Source organism: Bos taurus, chromosome 29 (genome assembly GCF_002263795.3).
Source record: "Bos taurus isolate L1 Dominette 01449 registration number 42190680 breed Hereford chromosome 29, ARS-UCD2.0, whole genome shotgun sequence".
In the NCBI taxonomy this organism is placed as follows: domain Eukaryota; kingdom Metazoa; phylum Chordata; class Mammalia; order Artiodactyla; family Bovidae; genus Bos; species Bos taurus.
In genome coordinates this window covers 6,482,689-6,501,385 of record NC_037356.1, presented here as the reverse complement: position 1 = coordinate 6,501,385, position 18,697 = coordinate 6,482,689, and the positions used below count along the sequence as shown (strand labels likewise).

The following is an 18,697-nucleotide window of genomic DNA, read 5'->3' as shown; positions in this document are numbered from 1 at the left end:
ACATGAAACAATGGACTGTTTCCAAATTGGGAAAGGAGTATGTCAAGGCTGTATATTGTCACCTTGCTTATTTAACTCATATGCAGAGTACATCATGCAAAATACTGGGTTGGATGAAACACAAGCTGGAATCAAGATTTCCAGGAGAAATATCAATAACTTCAGATATGCAGATGACTTCAAACTCAACATTCAAAAAACTATGATCATGGGATCCAGCCCCATCCTTCATGGCAAATAGTTGGGGAAACAATGGAAACAGTGACAGATTTTATTTTCTTGGGATCCAAAATCACTGCAGATGGGAACTGCAGCCATGAGATTAAAAGACACTTGCTCCTTGGAAGAAAGGCTATGACAAACTGACATAGCATATTAAAAAGCAGAGACATTACTTTGCCAACAAAGGTCTGTATAGTCAGAGCTATGTTTTTTTCCAGTAGTCATGTATGGATGTGAGAGTTGGGCCATAAGGAAAGCTGAGTGCCGAAGAATTGATGCTTTTGAACTGTGGTGTTGGAGAAGACTCTTGAGAGTCCCTCAGACAGCAAGGAGATCAAACCAATCAATCCTAAAGGAAATCAACCCTCCATATTGATTGGAAGGACTGATGCTGAAGCTGAAGCTCCTATACTATGGCCGCCTGATGCAAAGAACTGACCCACTGGAAAAGACCCTGATGCTGGGAAAGAGTGAAGGCAGAAGAAGAGGGTGACAGCGGATGAGATGGTTGGATGGTATCACCAACTCAATAGACATGAGTTTGAGCAAACTCTGGGAGTTGGTGACAGACAGGGAAGCCTGGCATGCTGCAGTCCATGGGGTCACAAAGAGTTGGACACGACTGAACTGACCTGAATTGAATCTTACTTAAATCCTTACAACAACCCAAATAAGAAAATAGGGATAGAGAGAAATTAATTTTTAAACTACAATGCTATATTGTAATGGGGAGTCATTGAAAGTTTTTAAAAGCAAGAAAATGATGCTTCTGTGTAAATACTGTCTTCAGTTCAGTTCAGTTCAGTCTTCTATTACTGACTCCTTACTGGGTTCAAGCTAAAATGGACCGTGGAGGCCACCTAGCTCAACTATTTTAATTTACAGTAAGGAACTGAAGCTCAGAGAGGACCATCTGGCCGTCAGGCTATAGAAATTTGCTGGTAGGGTACAATTAAAATCTAGAACTCCAGACTCAGTCTATACGTTCATGTTGTATTCCTTTTGCTAATAGTCTCTTCCTGGGTTTTTAAAAATCATCAATTCAAGCCAGTAGCAATCAGTGTAATTCTAACCCTAATGACATCACCTTCTGCCCTTTCCACATTTATCATATCTGACATCCAGTGTGAGACAGAAAAGAAGTAGACATTGGTTTTTCATTATGTGGAATTAGAATAGTTGACATTCTTTAATGCTCATTTAGCCATTTCAAACAAAATTGCTTTTATCCTATTAGAGATTTAGGCTAAACTCTTGATAATCACCTCATTAAATTTCACTCTTCCAACAAGCCCCTTGCAAATTGTTGAGAAGTCATCTCTGAGATGATATTGGAAAAAGATTGAGGGCTTATGATCTCAATCCACTACTTATAAGTCAAGTGATCTTGGACCAATTACTTACATATTTTGATGAATTAGTGACAAATTAATACCAACCTTGCCGAACTGTTTTGAGGATTAATCTCTTCTCATGATAAACAGGCATATTTTTTATGTCCAACAAACGTTTTCGAGGAACCTGTTAATTTTTTGTTGTTCATTAACTTGTTGAAAGAGAAGTGATAATATAAGTAGATACTGAGAAAATTTAAGGCCTTGATTTATTTTATTAATAACAATTAACATGTATCTGGGTGACTGATAATATAAAATTTTTTAAATTATATTTAAGGGAGAGAATTTGCCGTTTTAAAGATCGATTTCCTTCCCAAAGCTATTATTTATGCAGAATGTAACTTTAGAGTAATTAAGATAAAATTATTCAAAATATGGAAATAGCACAAAAAGATTATTTCGTATTTTTAAATGTCACATTGTCTAACAGATCCAGCCAAGAATTCAAAGAGTATTTGAGAAGTAAAGATGTATAATCAGTAAGGAAAAGAATGCAGAAATAAGTTTGCTAAATTAAACACACAACCCATGATTAACTTATTTCCTAGGTGAATGTATATTTGACTTACTATTTACTATTGATTAGGGCACTTTTTGGAGAAGGCAATGGCACCCCACTCCAGTACTCTTGCCTGGAAAATCCCACAGACGGAGGAGCCTGGTAGGCTGCAGTCCATGGGGTTGCTAAGAGTCGGACATGACTGAAGCGATTTAGCAGCAGCAGCAGCAGCAGCAGGGCACTTTTCTGGAGAAGGAAATGACAATCCACTCCATTTCCTTGGCAAGTATTCTACTTTCCCAGGCAAGTATGTTGCCGGGGAAATCCCATGGACAGAGGAGCCTGGAGGGCTACAGTACAAAGGGTCTCAAAGAGTTGGACACGACTGGGCAACGAAGCACACAGGGGTCTGTTCATAGATTCTGTAAAATACTGTACAATAGAGCTGCAAACTTTTTAAACCTTCAGAAATTTCCTAATTGAAAATATTTTAGTCCGTGTAAATATAAAATAACTCTTGCCCAATAGAAAAGATAACCCCAAACATTATAGTATTATTTACATGTAGGATATCAGTTTTTTTAAAATCTAACTTAGCAAATGCATTTACACATTTATCTGATAGCTTAATAAATAAATGTGTTCCACAAATTTTCTTTGTTTTTTGGGGGTAGGGATATTAAGAATAAGTGTCAGTTCAATGAATTTTCAAAAATTGAACTCGCCCAATGTAACCAGCACTCAAATCAGGATGCAGACTGCGGTAATCATCAGAGAAGCCCCTACAAACTCAGTTTACACACAAAATGATAGCCACCACTTGACTTCTAATCATGATTATTTTTGCATTATACATAAAATGAATACATATGTACACATATAAAGTACAAGTTATATGTATGCCAAGCTTCTCTATATCACATATATCATATGTCACTGTTATATATATATATAGTCATAAAGGATGTGCTCTTTCCTATCTGACTGCTTCAATTCAACATTAAATTTGTGAAATTCATCCAAGTTATGTTTTTCCTCATTGCCCTAAGGAATCCATTGTATGAATCTTTTTTATTGAGGTATAATTGACATATAACATATAAATATTAGTTTTATATGTACAACATAATGATTCAATATTTGTATACATTGTGAAATGATCACTACAACAATGTATCCATCACCATACATAGTTACAATTCTTTTCTTGTGATGAGAACTTTTAAGAACTATTCTGTTAGCAACATACAAATATGCAGTAGAGTATTATTAACTATAGCTGCCTTGCTACAGGTTTTATCGTTATGACTTAGTTTTCTACAACTGGAAGTTTGTTCCTTTTGATCCCCCTCATCCATTTCAACCACCCTGCACCCTTTACCTCTGGCAACAACTAATCTATTCTTTGTGTCTACAAGATGCAAAGAACAAATGTATTTTGAACCAGAATTACCACTCTATTGGCTCCCTCAAAGTATTAAATTTTTGAAATGTGTTTGATATATATTTGTATAAGAATTACTATTTTTAACTTAAAAACATTTATTTTGACAGAGTGGGCCTTTCTGATGTCATTGTTGCTATAGGAATAATTGCTTAAATTTTCTCTTCTAGCTAAGATCACAAAAGGGAAAATCACTCTAGCTAAAAAAGGTGGACTAAGCCATTACTGGTAAGTTGTGGTTTAACTGATAACATCTATTTCATATCACTGATAAATGGGTCAAAAAATATATTTATAGAGGCAAGGAGCCTCAGAGAGAAAAACATAAGCTAGAGTTTATACTCAATCCCTCTCCTTCCTTAGGCTCAGTTTTATTAAAATTTTTCTGGTCTCACGGCTTGAAATCAACCAGGTTGGGAATGCTGGCTGAAAAGAAATCAAGGTCATCCAAGGGCTACTCACTCGGAATTGTCCAGGCAAGTGATTCAGGCTCACTTCCAAGACTGAGTGTTTATGGAGAAAAAGGATGTCACAAAGAAAAAAATGTATGGATAAGGCTGAAAACCTTCCACTCCCACCCCTGACATCCCAAATACTTTGGTCCAGAGGGAGTACTCTGGGAATAGTCACTCAGCATACCAGGTCAAATAAAAACCGGTAATTCTGGAGACCACAAGGCAGACTGATTCTGGCAGTTCTCCAACTAAGTCACAACAGACTGTGAAGGGATCTACATCCTCCTGGGTTATTCAAGCACAGTCAGCCTGACAGCCCCAGCTGTCCATATGGCCACAACTGCCAAGCATAATACTTTGTAGAAACCATTTCTTTCCCATCTCATAGCTTTAGAAACTCCTGCCTGACCAGTGAGGGAGCCACTGGAGTAGTGGGTAACTGAGAACATCCTTACTATCTGGGGTCTCCCTAAAATAGTGACATCAGGTGTCAGTGAAAGAACAAAGGCAGCTGGGGCGTGGGGGGAAACACTGCTACACTGATCAAAACCTTTAAGTTTCTTGCATTGAATATTTTCCAGCAGACTGGCTCCCAGGACTGAATAAATTACGGGATTATTAAACAATGTAATTCAAGGGAGGAAGCTACACTAAAAGAGATCATACATTTTCTACTAACATCAGATCAGATCAGTCGCTCAGTCATGTCCAACTCTTTGCGACCCCATTAATCGCAGCACGCCAGGCCTCCCTGTCCCTCATCGAATCCGGGAGTTCACTCAGACTCACGTCCATCAAGTCAGTGATGCCATCCAGCCATCTCATCCTCTGTCGTCCCCTTCTCCTCCTGCCCCCAATCCCTCCCAGCATCAGAGTCTTTTCCAATGAGTCAACTCTTCGCATGAAGTGGCCAAGGTACTGGAGTTTCAGCTTTAGCATCATTCCTTCCAAAGAAATCCCAGGGCTGATCTCCTTCAGAATGGACTGGTTGGATCTCCTTGCAGTCCAAGGGACTCTTCAAGAGTCTTCTCCAACACCACAGTTCAAAAGCATCAATTCTTCAGCGCTCAGCCTTCTTCACAGTCCAACTCTCACATCCATACATGACCACAGGAAAAACCATAGCCTTGACTAGACGAACCTTTGTTGGCAAAGTAATGTCTCTGCTTTTGAATATGCTATCTAGGTTGGTCATAACTTTCCTTCCAAGGAGTAAGCGTCTTTTAATTTCATGGCTGCAGTCACCATCTGTAGTGATTTTGGAGCCCAGAAAAATAAAGTCTGCCACTGTTTCCACTGTTTCCCCATCTATTTCCCATGAAGTGGTAGGACCGGATGCCATGATCTTTGTTTCCTGAATGTTCAGCTTTAAGCCAACTTTTTCACTCTCCTCTTTCACTTTCATCAAGAGGCTTTTGAGTTCCTCTTCACTTTCTGCCATAAGGGTGGTGTCATCTGCATATCAGAGGTTATTGATATTTCTCCCAGCAATCTTGATTCCAGCTTGTGTTTCTTCCAGTCCAGCGTTTCTCATGATGTACTCTGCATACAAGTTAAATAAACAGGGTGACAATATACAGCCTTGATGCACTCCTTTTCCTATTTGGAACCAGTCTGTTGTTCCATGTCCAGTTCTAACTGTTGCTTCCTGACCTGCATATAGGTTTCTCAAGAGGCAGATCACGTGGTCTGGTATTCCCATCTCTTTCAGAATTTTCCACAATTTATTGTGATCCACACACTCAAAGGCTTTGGCATAGTCAATAAAGCAGAAATAGATGTTTTTCTGGAACTCTCTTGCTTTTTTGATGATCCAGCAGATGTTGGCAATTTGATCTCTGGTTCCTCTGCCTTTTCTAAAACCAGCTTGAACATCAGGAGGTTCACGGTTCACATATTGCTGAAGCCTGGCTTGGAGAATTTTGAGCATTACTTTACTAGCGTGTGAGATGAGTTCAGTTGTGTGGTAGTTTGAGCATTCTTTGGCATTGCCTTTCTTTGGGATTGGAATGAAAACTGACCTTTTCCAGTCCTGTGGCCACTGCTGAGTTTTCCAAATTTGCTGGCATATTGAGTGAAGCACTTTCATAGCATCATCTTTCAGGATTTGGAATAGCTCAACTGGAATTCCATCACCTCCACTAGCTTTGTTCCTGGTGATGCTTTCTAAGGCCCACTTGACTTCACATTCCAGGATGTCTGGCGTTAGGTCAGTGATCACACTATCGTGATTATCTGGGTTGTGAAGATCTTTTTTGTAGAGTTCTTCTGTGTATTCTTGCCACGTCTTCTTAATATCTTCTGCTTCTGTTAGGTCCATACCATTTCTGTCCTTTATCGAGCTCATCTTTGCATGAAATGTTCCTTTGGTATCTCTGATTTTCTTGAAGAGATCTCTAGTCTTTCCCATTCTGTTGTTTTCCTCTATTTCTTTGCATTGATCACTGAAGAAGGCTTTCTTATCTCTTCTTGCTATTCTTTGGAACTCTGAATTCAGATGTTTATATCTTTCCTTTTCTCCTTTGCTTTTTGCTTCTCTTCTTTTCACAGCTATTTGTAAGGCTTCCCCAGACAGCCATTTTGCTTTTTTGCATTTCTTTTCCATGGGGATGGTCTTGATCCCTGTCTCCTGTACAATGTCACGAACCTCATTCCATAGTTCATCAGGCACTCTATCTATCAGATCTAGGCCCTTAAATCTATTTCTCACTTCCACTGTATAATCATAAGGGATTTGATTTAGGTCATACCTGAATGGTCTAGTGGTTTTCCCTACTTTCTTCAATTTAAGTCTGAATTTGGCAATATGGAGTGCATGGTCTGAGCCACAGTCAGCTCCTGGTCTTGGAAAGGTAAAAGCAAAATGAATTACTGAAGAGATGTGATCTTTATGTATCTTTAAATAAAGTTTTAAATATGGACCCATTCTAGTTATGGGTTGACCCATAACCCTCAGAAAGTCTTATGTTAAAGACCTAACCCCCAATAATTTAGAGATAGGATTTTACAGAGATGATGAAGTTAGGTCATTTGGTTGAAGCTTAATCCAATATAACTGGTGTTATAAAGAGGAAATTTTGGGACATAAACATGTATATAGAGAAAATTCCACGTGAATATGAAGGCCTTTTACAATACTCTTCCTTCTCTGGTTATAGACCAGCGACCCTATTGCAAGCACAAAGGTGGACATATGCCAAGGCTTGCCAGTTATATTATCCCCTGAACCTAGCCATTATGATTCATCTGGTCATGAAATGTTTTCAAAGATAAATGCTTCCATTGCTTCCTAAGAAATCTTTCTTCCACCTATTTTATTAATTTATTTTAAAATATGTTTCTTTATTTGCAAGAAAAATTACAAAGTTTCCATCAATATGTTCTTTTAAAGATTTTTCTCTGAAATTAATACACTTAATGGCTAAATTTAGATTATAAATCTTTAGATTTAGATTTAGATTTTTTTTGAAGTGGATCATTTGGCCTTATAGAATTGGAAATTTGGATGATTTACCTATATTTGCACAGTTAGGAGAGGAATTAGAATTAGAATCTAGGTCTCATAATTGATAAAAAAATAATGACCTTTTGGAGCTGAAAGGAGCAATAAAACTCACCTATTCTAATTCCCAGTGTAACACTTGAATGCTTTTGATAAAATCCCTAACAAATATCAAATTCATGTTTCATGATTATAGTTATTGGGAATTGTTTTTCATAATTATTGAGAATAATAAATCATATTTAAGTCTCTGTATACTAAATAACTCAACATTCAAAAAACTAAGATCATGGCATCCAGTCCCACCACTTCATGGTAAATAGATGGGGAAACAATGGAAACAGTGACAGACTTTATTTTCTTGGGGTCCAAAATCACTGCAGATGGTGACTGCAGCCATGAAATTAAAAGACGATTGCTCCTTGGAAGAAAAGCTAGGATAAACCTAGACAGTGTGTTAAAAAGCAGAGACATTACTTTGCCACCAAAGGACTACCTATTCAAAGCTATGGTTTTTTCAGTAGTCATGTATGGATATGAGAGTTGGACCATAAAGAAGGCTGAATGCCAAAAAATTGATGCTTTCAAAGTGTGGTTTTGGAGAAGACTCTTGAATGTCCCATGGACAGCAAGGAGATCAAACCAGTCAACCCTAAAGGAAATCAAACCTGAACATTCATTGGAAGGACTGATGCTGAAACTGAAGCTCCAGTACTTTGGCCACCTGATGCAAAGAGCCAACTCATTAGAAAAGACCATGATACTGGGAAAGACTGAAGGCAGGAGGAGAAGGGGACAACAGAGGATGAGATGGTTGGATGGCATCACTGACTCAATGGACATGGCTTTGAGCAATCTCTGAGAGACGCTGATGGACAGGGAAGCCAGGCGGGCTGCAGTCCATGGGGTCACAAGAGTCGGACACGACTGAGCAACTGGACAACAACAACAAATACTAAATAAGGGGAATAGTAATGCTATTTGATGTCAAACATATGGTATTATAGTTTATAAAGTAATGGATCTGATTAGATATGGAACTTAGATTTTATGACATTGAGAATCTCCAAAGATGTGCCATCTTCTTGATTAGATAATCATCAAGCTCCTCATGGAGAAATAATTCTAATATCAATAATGATGATGATAATAATAATACATAATAATATTCTAAGATAGTTTAGAAATATTGATATATATATGGCATATCTCTTCTTTGAGATATACAAAGTTGTATTTCTTTGTTCTGGAGAAATTAAAAAAAAAATATTAACCCTGCCTCTTGCATCAAATAGAACAATGTGGTTGGCATAAAATAATCCTGTAGAGCCATTATTTCTTTAGTGCAAGTCTAGAATATCTATTCCCATGTAGCAGAGGATAAAGAATATCTACAGCTGAAGCCTCACACCTGACAGAATGCTTTTCAATGATCACAAACTGAAGTTATCACTCTGGAATTCTGTGAACGAGCAAGTCCTCTCATGCATCCCTAGCACTGTGGAAGAAACAGTTTGGATCTCACTGTAGTAGATCATTCTTACTAAGGCAGAATTCAATAAATTATCTATAAGATGAAAAAGGCAATACTACATGGAATAATTTATAAATCATATTATCTTGACTCTTCTGCTTCTACTTTCTTTCCGTCCTGGATAAGATAGAGCTCTTTAAAAGAATCCATGGTTAAAAGAGCTGTATTTATTTATTACACATTTTTTTGTGTGTACCAAGTATCATTCTAACCACTAACAGTGTATGTTTATGTCAGAGACTACTGATACTGCCTAGTATCCACCCTCTTCCTCCTTTAAGGTAACAGAACATTTAATATTTGCCTAGATACATGCAACCCAAAATGAGGACTTTAAGTTTTAATTAATAGGGTATTTATTGAAAGCATGGAACAATTTTCAGGCTTACTTTTAAAGGGAAGAGTTCTCTTTATTGGCTCAAACTCTGATCTATTTATGATCTGTCTGGAAATAAATATCATAGAATAGTGGAACAAAGGATGAAAGGATCCTGGATCTTTGACCATTTCAGAATGTAGTGTCACCATATCAGCCTAGAACTTTAAGTGAGGAAGAAATACATTTCTATCATGTTAAGATTTCAAAACATTCTTTCTTTCTCATATTCAGCCTTACAAACATCCTATGAACCAGTATAATCTAGCATGCTTCTATGGAATTATAGACCCTCTCTACAGAAAAGTGCATATCCATGTGAATTTTGCTCAGATTTTAGGTATTTTTGGATGAGATGAAGTCTGTCCATCTGAACTTGGATCTCAGGTTATGGATTATTGGGATAATGGATGAATTTCCTATTAACCAAATATTTCCTGAAAAAAAATAATCCTGACTACCCTTAGCTTTCAAGACTTGATAGTTGATACTGAAAGAAGTAGGTCATTAAAACAAACTATTTTCAAATAAATTAATTAAATTGCTTTGTTAGTGATGGTGCCAAAAATAGTTGTGGAGGGCTTTAGTACTCACACCTAGATAATCTCCAGGAACACCCGAATCACAACACCAAAAACTAATTTATAAAGACAATGGATATTTCCTCAACTTTATGTAAAACTGAAAAGCATCATTTTTAGAAACTGTATGTACCCTTTTTGTATATTTGTATATATATTTTGGCCACCTGATGCGAAGAGCTGACTCATTTGAAAAGACCCTGATGTTGGGGAAAACTGAAGACTGAAGGCAGAAGGAGAAGGGGACAAGAGAGGATGAGATAGTTGGATGGCATCACCAACTCAATGGATATGAGTTTGGGTAAACTCCGGGAGTTGGTAATGGACAGGGAAGGCTGGTGTGCTGCAGTTCATGGGGTCACAAAGAGTCAGACATGACTGAGCGACTGAAGTGAACTGAATACAATACTTTTACAAATAATATCTGTAAATAAAAACTGTGTGCATTCCATGTACATGCAGATTTAAGACCACCTTGGTCACCCTTCCACTGTATTGCTGCTCCAAAAACCAAGCTGTGTGGGAATTTTGAGCTGCTGCTAGGGACAGCCTGGTAAAATTCATCAAAGCAAAGACAAGTTGGTAAGAGTAATATGAATTCTTGGCATAGTGGAAGTCTGAATTCTATTCCCCTTCCTTTTCTGTCTGTTTTCTTAATGAAGAATATAGAGAAAGTAACAGTTCTCTGAGGGCAGTGGGGCATAAAAGTGAATTAAAATCTTCCCTGTCAGGCCAAACAACTCAGGATGGGTGGACAGAGCCTGTGGCCAAGTCAGAGAATATCTGACTGCTTCAAAGATAAGCGGCTCCGGCCCTTTGATGTTCAGCAAGGGCTTCCAGCTCTGAAATTCTATAATTCTTTCATAAAACCAAAGGTTAAAGTCAAACCGATAAAAAAGATTCCAATCGAAGACTCAGAGTAAGATGAGAAATAAAAAGTGAAAACGCATGAGAATGACAAACTTTTAAAATACTCAGTACTATTTTTTTTAAGTGCTCTTATGATGAAGGTTGATTTAAGGGATACTTTAGATTGCATATGTTTCATAATAAATCATTCTATAATAAGATGAGATGTATATAGTATATATAGTATAATATATTATCTATATAAAATACCTTAAAAAGTGTGTGTGTATATATATATATATATATATATATACACTTAGACACATATAAACACTCAATGCACATACACATACAGATATGTACTCTATCAATTATGTTTGAGTTGAAAACTATGCACAAAGACTCTAAATAGCATATGACTTATATTGTAAACCACTTCCCAAACCATAATCTGATTTTATATATATATATATACACACACACACACACACACACATATATATATACACACACACACATATATATGCACACACACATTGTAAAATCTCCTGAAAGTTAGAGATATTGCTGTCAGTAATTACTAGTAATTCAAACTCTTAGCATTATCTACTTAAGGTCTTTGTACATATTCTCAACTCAAACCTGATTGATTATATGTGCATGTGTGCATTTGGTAAGGAGCACCAGCTGTGCTTTGCTGGACCAGCCGTGAAAAGATGCCCCACATCTAAGGTAAGAGAAACCCAAGTAAGATGGTAGATGTTGTGAGGGGGCATCAGAGGGCAGACACACTGAAAACAATCACAGAAAACTAGTCGATCTGATCACATGGACCACAGCCTTGTCTAACTCAATGAAACTAAGCCATGCTGTGTGGGGCCACCCAAGATGGGCGGGTCACAGTGGAGATGTCTGAAAGAATGTGGTCCACTGGAGAAGGGAATGGCAAACCACTTCAGTATTCTTGCCTTGAGAACCCCATGAACAGTATGAAAAGGCAAAATGATAGGATTCTGAAAGAGGAACTCCCCAGGTTGGTAGGTGCCCAATATGCTACAGGAGATCGATCAGTGGAGAAATAACTCCAGAAAGAATGAAGGGATGGAACCAAAGCAAGAACAATACACAGCTGTGGATGTGACTGGTGATAGAAGCAAGGTGCCATGCTGTAAAGAGCAATATTGCATAGGAACCTGGAATGTTAGGTCCATGAATCAAGCCAAATTGGAAGTGGTCAACCAGGAGATGGCAAGAGTGAACGTCGACATTCTAGGAATTAGCAAACTAAAATGGACTGGAATGAGTGAATTTAACTCAGATGACCATTATATCTACTACTGTGGGCAGGAATCCCTTAGAAGAAATGGAGTAGCCATCATGGTCAACAAAAGAGTCCAAAATGCAGTACTTGGATGCAGTCTCAAAAACGACAGAATGATCTCTGTTTGTTTCCAAGGCAAACCATTCAATATCATGGTGATCCAAGGCTATGCCTCAACCAGTAACGCTGAAGAACCTGAACGGTTCTATGAAGACCTACAAGACCTTTTAGAACTAACACCCAAAAAAGATGTCCTTTTCATTATAGGGGACTGGAATGCAAAAATAGGAAGTCAAGAAACACCTGGAATAACAGGCAAATTTGGCCTTGGAATACTGAATGAAGCAGGGACAAAAGCTAATAGAGTTCTGCCAAGAGAATGCACTGGTCATAACAAACACCCTATTCAAACAACACAAGAGAAGACTCTATACATGGACATCATCAGATGGTCAACACCGAAATCAGATTGATTATATTCTTTGCAGCCAAACATGGAGAAGCTCTATACAGTCAGCAAAAACAAGACCAGGAGCTGACTGTGGCTCAGATCATGAACTCCTTATTGCCAAATTCAGACTGAAATTGAAGAAAGTGGGGAAAACCACTAGACCATTCAGGTAAGACCTAAATCAAATCCCTTATGATTATACAGTGGAAGTGAGAAGTAGATTTAAAGGGCTAGATCTGATAGAGTGTCTGATGAACTATGGACGGAGGTTCGTGACATTGTACAGGAGACAGGGATTAAGACCATCCCCATGGAAAAGAAATGCAAAAGAGCAAAATGGCTGTTTGAGGAGGCCTTACAAATCCCTGTGAAAAGAAGAGAAGAGAAAAGCAAAGGAGAAAAGGAAAGAATTCCCATTTAAATGCAGAGTTCCAAGGAAAAGCAAGAAGAGATAAGAAAGCCTTCCTCAGTGATCAATGCAAAGAAGTAGAGGAAAACAACAGAATGGGAAAGACCAGAGATCTCTTCAAGAAAATTAGAGATACCAAGGGAACATTTCATGCAAAAATGGCCTCAATAAAGGACAGAAGTGGTAGGGACCTAAAAGAAACAGAAGATATTAAGAAGACGTGGCAAGAATACACAGAAGATCTTCATAAAAAGATCTTCATAACCAAGATAATCACGATGGTGTGATCACTCACCTAGAGCCAGACATCCTAGAATGTGAAGTCAAGTGGGCCTTAGAAAGCATCACTATGAACAAAGCTAGTGGAGGTGATGGAATTCCAGTTCAGCTCTTTAAAATCCTGAAAGATGATGCTATGAAAGTGCTGCACTCAATATGCCAGCAAATTTGGAAAACTCAGCAGTGGCCACGGGGCTGGAAAAGGGCAGTTTTCATTTAAATCCCAAAGAAAGGCAATACCAAAGAATGCTCAAACTACTGCACAATTGGACTCATCCCACACACTAGTAAAGTGATGCTCAAAATTCTCCAAGCCAGGCTTCAGCAATATGTGAACCGTGAACTTTCTGATGTTCAAGCTGCTTTTAGAAAAGGCAGAGGAACCAGAGATCAAATTGCCAACATCTGCTGGATCATGGAAAAAGCAAGAGAGTTCCAGAAAAACATCTATTTCTGCTTTATTGACTATGCCAAAGCCTTTGAGTGTGTGGATCACAATAAATTGTGGAAAATTCTGAAAGAGATGGGAATACCAGACCACCTGACCTGCCTCTTGAGAAACCTATATGCAGGTCAGGAAGCAACAGTTAGAACTGGACATGGAACAACAAACTGGTTCCAAATAGGAAAAGGAGTACGTCAAGGCTGTATATTGTCACCCTACTTATGTAACTTCTATGCAGAGTACATCATGAGAAATGCTGGGCTGGAAGAAGCACAAGCTGGAATCAAGATTGCTGGGAGAAATATCAATAACTTCAGATATGCAGATGACACCACCCTTATGCCAGAACGTGAAGAGGAACTAAAGAGCCTCTTGATGAAAGTGAAAGAGGAGAGTGAAAAAGTTGGCTTAAAGCTCAACATTCAGGAAATGAAGATCATGGCATCTGGTCCCATCACTTCATGGGAAATAGATGGGGAAACAGTGGAAACAGTGTCAGACTTTATTTTTCTGGGCTCGAAATCACTGCAGATGGTGATTGCAGCCATGAAATTAAAAGATGCTTACTCCTTGGAAGGAAAGTTATGACCAACCTAGATAGCATATTCAAAAGCAAAGATATTACCTTGCCAACAAAGGTCCATCTAGTCAAGGCTATGGTTTTCCAGAGGTCTTGTATGGATGTGAGAGTTGGACTGTGAAGAAAGCTGAGTGCCAAAGAATTGATGCTTTTGAACTGTGGAGTTGGAGAAGACTCTTGTGAGTCCCTTGGACTGCAAGGAGATCCAACCAGTCCATCCTAAAGGATATCAGTGCTGAGTGTTCATTGGAAGGACTGATGCTGAGATTGAAACTCCGATACTTTGGCCACCTCATGCAAAGTGTTGACTCATTGGAAAAGACTCTGATGCGGGAGGGATTGGGGGCAGGAGGAGAAGGGAACGACAGAGGATGAGATGGCTGGAAGGCGTCACCAACTCGATGCACATGGATTTGGGTGAACTCTGGGAGTGGTGGTGGGCATGGAGGCCTGGCATGCTGCAATTCATGGGGTCGCAAAGAGTCGGACATGACTGAGCAACTGAACTGAACTGACTGATGTGTGTGTAAAGGAAATCAACCCTGAGTAATCATTGGAAACACCAACGCTGAAGCTGAAGCTTCAATACTTTGGCAGCCTGATGTGAAGAGCTATCTCATTGGGAAAGACCCTGCTGCTGGTAAAGATTTAGAGCAGGAGAAGAAGGGAATGAGAGGATGAGATGGTTGGATGGCATCACTGACTCAATGCACATGAGTTTGAGCAAAGTCTGAGAGATAATGAAGGACAGGAGCCCTGGTGTGCACGGTCCATGGGGTCACAGAGAGCAGGACACTACTTAGTGACTAAACAACAACAATGTATGTATATGATAATTTCTTTTCAGGTATTACATATTACATAATTATATACCTTTAGTATAAATTTACTTATATAATGTTTTATAGTGTTAAATGTGCAACAAAAATTCAGGAAATTATCACAACATGGCTATACAAAATTGACTCATTAATCAAAGTTAGAAAGTTAGAACATATGAAGAGGCCAAAGCAAGACAAACATATGAATTTAGACAGGATTGTCAGATGAAGGTATTCTGAAAAGGTGACCTTTCAACAGAGAACAGAATGAAAAAATTGAGTAAGTTGAGTAGCTATCTAGGACACAAGCATTTCAGAGAGAGGGAACAAGAGCCTGTCTTCAGTCCACCTTTTATCCAAGTTTCAAGTAATAGAGGAATGATGGAAATAATAAACACAGAGGCAGTCTAAATGAAAATCAAAGAACACATTTATTAACAAGGAAGTTCAGTCAGTTCAGTTCAGTTGCTCAGTTGTGTCCAACTCTTATGACCCCATAGACTGCAGCATGCCAGGCTTCCTTGTCTGTCACCAATTCCTGGAGCTTGCTCAAACTCATGTCCATTGAGTCGGTGATGCCATCCAACCAAATCATCCTCCGTTATCCCCTTTTCCTCCTGCCTTCAATCTTTCCCAATATCAGGGTCTTTTCCAAAGAGTCAGTTCCTCGCATCAGGTAGCCAAAGTATTGCAGTTTCAGCTTCAGCATCAGTCCTTCCAATGAATATTCAGGACTTACTTCCTTTAGGATTGACTGGTTGGATCTCCTTGCAGTCCAAGGGACTCTCAAGTCTTCTCCAACACCACAGTTCAAAAGCATCAATTCTTTGGTGCTCAGCCTTCTTCACAGTCCAACTTTCACATCCATACGTGACCACTGGAAAAACCATAGCCTTGACTAGACGAACCTTTGTTGGCAAAGTAATGTCTGCTTTTGAATATGCTATCTAGGTTGGTCATAACTTTCCTTCCAAGGAGTATGCGTCTTTTAATTTCATGGCTGCAGTCACCATCTGCAGTGATTTTGGAGCCCAAAAAAATAAAGTCTGACACTGTTTCTACTGTTTCCCCATCTATTTGCCATGGAGTGATGGGACCAGATGCCATGATCTTCGTTTTCTGAATGTTAAGCTTTAAGCCAACTTTTTCACTCTCCTCTTTCACTTTCATCAAGAGGCTTTTTAGTTCTTCTACACTTTCTGCCATAAGGGCGGTGTCATCTGCATATCTGAGGTTATTGATATTTCTTCCAGCAATCTTGATTCCCAGCAGAGATGTTAATGTTCAATTATTTTCAAATGTAGGATTTCTGGAATACTGGGTCAGAGTGTATGGATTTAAATTGGTATTATAATGGGCCAGCTCACTACCTCCTGGAAACTAAACCTTGGGGCACAGTGATGGGAATCAGATTTGTAGCACAAGCTTTATCCAATTTGTGTGGCATTTGCTCTTGTATCAAATTGCCTGCAAAAACAAAAAGTGAAAGAATGGCTGGCCAAATTCTACAGGACAAATATAAAAATCAGGAGATGGATCTGTCCTTGTCTGATGGTGTGCTTATTGAGTGGAAACAGTTTGTGTTTAAGAAGAAAAGAGAATACAAGTGCCCACCAAATAACAGACCATTGCTTACACGAGAAGTGAATTTGAATGCAGAGCACCAACTTATAGAGGAGAATATAGCTTACTGAAGGAAAAATCTCACCAGTCCAATTACTTTTTCTTATTGATATAGGTAAGAATGAGTTGAAGGAAAGGGGGTGGGGTTATAAGACAGAAATTTTCCTACAGCACTTCTCCAGTGAGGCTAAAGTAGAATATCATAGAAAGAAAGAAGGTTTCCCTTCACATTCTTCAGATTTTGCTTTTTTATCCAGATAGTCAATAGTGATATCTGTGGTCAGCCAGTAGTATTTGTGAGACACCAAGAAGAAAGACCAATGATAAATCATGCTTGGTCTACACTCACCTTCCTCATGTTGCTCCCTAATCTCTGCTCTTCTGGAACAAGTTTCCTGTGGTTCAGTGTTTATATATTCAGATGAATCTAAAATGGATTTTAAAAAATGTATATTAATTACATTTTATTCCAATCTAATTTCGATCTTAAGTTTTCCTTGTCATGTAGTCAAGTGGGTCTCACAGGACATGTTGGACAGTGAGTGCTGTGAGCCAGCATACTTGAAATAATATACAGTTTTTGCCATATAAAAAATTCATGTTTAAAGATTATTAATTCTCTCCTCTTAGTAAGAAAACTTAAGTCCAAAAAATGAAATCACCCACGCTTTCTGGCTTAAAGAAATTCAAATTAGAAATTTCTAACAACTTGATATCTTAATACATTCAGTCTCAATTCAAAGAATTTCTCTCAAATAATATCTTGGTTCCTCAGCATAGCTGTAACTCCTCCATCTTTGGAATTATATTAATCCTACTCTAAGTCTCTTGTAAGTTCCACTTTTCTAAAGACTTGAGAAAAGGCAATAGGACTCAAAGAATATCACATAATCAGCTCTACAACTAGACATGCATTTTCTCTCTAAAACATTGCAAAAACAATATAGTACTTCAAAAAAATATGCTGAGCAAAATTTTGCTTCTTGCAACTATGACTAAGAACAGTTTAGACTGTCATTACAAAAAAAAAATAACAAAGATATATAAATGATATTCGGGGAGCTGCAAATTTGAAAGGAAAATCATTTGAGGAATCTTAAATGCTCTTGTACTCTTTCAAAACTTAAAAATGTTGCAATAGTGTCATATTTAGACACCAGACATCTTATTGAATCAACCCTATGACGTCTTCCTGCATCAATATCCAAATGTGTTCCAGCATCAGTATCTTAGTTTTGCTAGTCTTATCTAAGGCAGGTCTTATTTAAATGGAACATGGTTTCCTTTATAATAGTTACCTTCTGAAAACCCAACTTTTCTTATTTATTATGCAATTTCAAAGAATCGGGATCAATTTAGCCACAATAGAGCAACTGCCACCCTCTTTCCCAGCACTCCCTATGACCAATACACCAACATGCTGGAGATCAAGTGGGGTTGGGGGGTTCTCCACAAGTTCTATCAGGAAAATTGAAACAAGACTCAAGAAAAGCAGACCAAATGAAAACCTTTTAATCAGTCAAGCAATGTCTCTGATAGTTCCAGAGAACAAATCTCTCAAAAGTATACTAAAGAAAGTGGCTTAGTAATTGGGTCTTTTTATAATCTACCCATATTAATAGCCTGGAACACCCACCTATGTTATGGGCTTCCCAGGTGGCTCAATGGTAAAGAATCCACCTGCCAATGCAGGAGATGCAAAAGATGCTGATTTGATCTCTTGGTTGGGAAGATCTCCTGGAGAAGGAAATGGCAACCCACTCCAGTGTTCTTGCCTGAAGAATTCCATGGACAGATGAACGTGGCCGGCTACTGTCCAGGGAGGTTGCAGAGTCAGACATGACTGCGCAGGTACATACACACACAAGTGCACGCACACACACACAAACGCACACATACACATAACTAA

General features: G+C 38.4%; 1 long non-coding RNA gene across 2 annotated transcripts in view; it reads right to left on the bottom strand.

Moving 5' to 3' along the window:
* LOC112444878 (uncharacterized) overlaps positions 1–18,697 on the bottom strand; it is a 121,793-nt gene that overhangs the window by 27,273 nt on the left and 75,823 nt on the right. Inside the window, exon 3 of one of the 2 annotated variants that reach the window (XR_003033269.2) lies at positions 17,138–17,215. The exons of the other annotated variant lie outside the window; for it this stretch is intronic. This is a non-coding gene — a long non-coding RNA (uncharacterized lncRNA). The remainder of the gene's footprint in view (positions 1–17,137; positions 17,216–18,697) is intronic. 2 annotated transcript variants of the gene reach the window in all.